The sequence below is a fragment of the Cupressus sempervirens genome, chromosome 10, assembly GCF_028749045.1.
Source record: "Cupressus sempervirens isolate cs-2001-9-10 chromosome 10, ASM2874904v1, whole genome shotgun sequence".
NCBI lineage: Eukaryota > Viridiplantae > Streptophyta > Pinopsida > Cupressales > Cupressaceae > Cupressus > Cupressus sempervirens.
The window spans coordinates 315,123,876-315,127,490 of NC_143127.1; positions in this window are offsets into that span (position 1 = coordinate 315,123,876).

Here is a 3,615-nt window from a genome sequence, read left to right on the forward strand (position 1 = left end):
ATGTTGTTTTCGGGAGCCCGATGAGCATTGTTTTTATCCTCCGTTTGGGAGCTGTTGTGTAAATGTTATACAGATCTGAAAATTTCATTTTGTAGGCTGTTATGCTGCTAAAATTTCTATAAAAATGTCCATTTTCATATTTACTAATAATATGTGAAGCTGTGAAGTTTTTGGCACTATTTCCGACATACCCAATTTGGAGTTTATTGAGAAATTGGTGGATCTTTGAAAGATTGGTTGTTTGATCTTAAAGATCTGATTAGAGGCTTGAAATATCATATAAAACCAAAGAAAGAGACATTTCAGTGGTATTAGAGCTATGATCTTGCCAGCCTGAGGGTTTGTAGAAGTTTGCATGTCAATTTTGACAACTACCCAAATCTTGCATGTCATAATTTATGGTTGCATGTTGCTTCTAATCAGCTGCATGTCAAAATTTATGGTTGCATGCTACTTCTAATAATTTTCATGTTAGTTCTTGGTGAATTTGGTGGTTGCATGTTGCGTCTAATTAGCTGCATGTCAAAATCTATGGTTGCATGCTACTTCTAATCATTTGCATGTTAGTTCTTGGTGAATTTGGTGGTTGCATGTTGCTTCTAATCAGCTGCATGTCAAAATCTATGGTTGCATGCTACTTCTAATCATTTTCATGTTAGTTCTTGGTGTTTGAAGAAGTTAAAACCTATTGGGGTTACACTCTACTTTATCCAGAATGGATAGGTATAGTACAGAGTCTCAGAGGACACGATCTTGGACAATTGATATCCAGAGTCAGAACAGTAGAAAGGATGGTTATTTAGACATTCGAGATAAACTTAGGAAAATAAGCCATGACATGTCTGAATAGTTGGTTGAGCACCACCGTATGATGAATGACATGTTGTCTGACCTAGCTAAGGTGGATAAGTTGACTAGATTTCTATTTGGCAAATTTTCTCACAGGCCAGATGACACAATTACCAAGAACTTGCATGAGGAGTTTGAGAAACTAGCTTATAGCCAGGCAAAGGTCTCAGATTCTACTCCACCACAGGAGGTAGTGAGAAAGGATATTGCACATATTGATAGTAATGGTCAACTTGATACTCAAATTGAGACCATTGTATAGAGGTCGTCAAAGGGTGATGTCATAGGTATTCAGGATGGTATAGTTACAACAGACAGTGACTACAGCATAGTGGGTTCAGATGATGATTATGAGGATGTTTTTGTGCATGATGGTGAGATGCTTGATAGAGATGAGAAGACATTGAGCATTCATGACTTTGCTGAGAAAGAGTACCAGGCACAGTTAGATGCTTCGTCACATGAGGTTGAGGCTGGTAGTACTTCACATGATTTGTCCAGCCAGCTGAAAGTGAACAAAGACAGTATTGTGACTTCATTATCTCATCATGACAGGTGTGTGGAGTTAGTTGGTATTGGTCATATTACTCAGGTGAGGAGTTTTCTTGAGTTACCAGCTGATTCTAGTTTACGGATATGGACTCAAGATTGTTATATTGGCATTTGGGATTCAGTTGACTGGAGATCTTTAACACTTTTTGGTAGCAGTGTTTGTTTGGTTGTTATAATGGATTTGATTAGCAAATTGCATGGTGTTGTCTTTTCTTGTGCTAGCAACTTGTCTGATGTTGGTATTAGTTTTTATACACCAGTGTTGGGCTTTGTTCATATATCCAGTCAACCATTTTTGCTGGAATATGTTGATGATCTTTCATATTTGTCAGTGTGTACAGATGAGTCCCAAGATCCTATTGGCATTGATGACATCTAGGAGGATGCAGTAGGCAATTTTGAAGACTTAGTTTCCTTGGCAGTTTCTTTTGGTACATAGGAGTTGTATAGTAGTGCTACAGTTTTTGATACTCCGTATGTTGATATGAGCTTTGGAGTTGATTCGCAGGATATGGATGGTAATACTCTAGAGACCAGTAACCTTGAGGATACTCCTTTAGACAGTGCGTTAGAGGAGGTTTGTAGGATACAATCTAGCCAGTGCCATCATGTGTCCAATCAGTTGAGAGTTAGTGAACGAGACATTGCTATCGCTTGCCAGCATTTTGATGCTGCTTGTCAGTTGTTAGCAGTTTATGGATGGGGTTCTCCTACTAGTGATGAGCAGGAAGGCAGTTATCTTTCCTTGACAGAATTCCACTCTTTATGGGAGGCTATCTGGATTTTGAGACAAGATTATATGCAGTTGGTAGCCGACAGAGATTATCTTATGGAGTGGGGGAGTACAACATACAATGCATTATTGGCCAAGGAAGATGAGGTGAGTGAGCTTACTCAGCAGCTCGAGGTGACTTCTGAGATTCTTGAGAGTACACAGTTGGCTTTCAAGGAGTCACAGTTTCATTTGGCTAAGGTGACCATGGAGTTAGAGCAACTACAGTCTTTACCAGATTCTGTATAGTCACAAGCTATGGTGTCTGGTGATCTGAGGATGTCCATGGTCGAGATTGTCAAAGATAGTGGAGATGGGGATGCATCTATCCTTGATACTAACATTAGCATATCAAGTTCATCCCCACTAGAGTCAGGTTCAATTGAGTTGGGTGCTGCAGCAGATTTTTTTGGTATGCCTGACATGGTGGTGACCTCTAGTACTGATGGCACGAAGACTAGAGATGTTGTATCAAAGATCATGTGTGATGTTGGTGATCCGACATTTGGCATGGTTCCTGCTAGTAATACTACTCCCTTGGCAATGTCTTCAGAGGTAGTAGTCAGTTTCGACTTGGTTAGTGATCGATTGCAATTAGTTACATCTGGATTACAGTCTGAGCCATTGACTAAGATTGGTGCATTCTATCGGCATTACACTGTGAGGTATGCTCATCAATTTACCTTTGATGACCATGTTGATGAGATGATGATACAGAGATGTACTTTGGTTCATAGTGCTTGTCATCAGTTATGGGATGGTTTAATGCCTCGGGATGAGAGCTGTGATGGGCATGACATGGCGATAGGTTGTGCAGTTGATAGCTTGATAATACAGGACTTAGAGCAGGAGTTTGGGAGTGATGCTTCAGCAGTTGTTGTTATTGATTCTACTCCTTTGGCTATGACATCTTCTGACTTAGCTGTTGGTCAATCACAGTGGGCTGTATCACTTGTTCATGGAAAATTTGGTTTGGGTTCTATTTCTTGCTATTTATCTTGTAATGTCTTTTCACCATCAGCAGTGCATGGGAGTTATGGTTATGAGACAATGGCCAGTGATTTTCAAAGTTGTGTTGACTATAGGAGTTGTACAGTGTGTGGATTTTCCATACTTGGTACAGTTTCATTCGGGAGCATTCACCATTGTTGCAGAGTTGGATTGTACATTTCGTATAGGCTAGTGGGATGCGTTGATGGTATTTACTATGTTGGTAGTTTGATTTGTCCACTTTACTTGGGTTCTGATGTTCTAAGAGTTTGTGTCTCGTGGGTTTCTAACTATGGTAGTGGTGACTTTGGAGTTTGGTTGAGTTGTAATTGTTAGTTTGGTTATGGATTCCTCTTGGTTATATTGTAGAGGATATTGCAGGAGCTTGTGTTAATTGATAGTAGTATAGTTCATGACCACATTTGGGATCCAGGTGGATTGATTGGTTTATT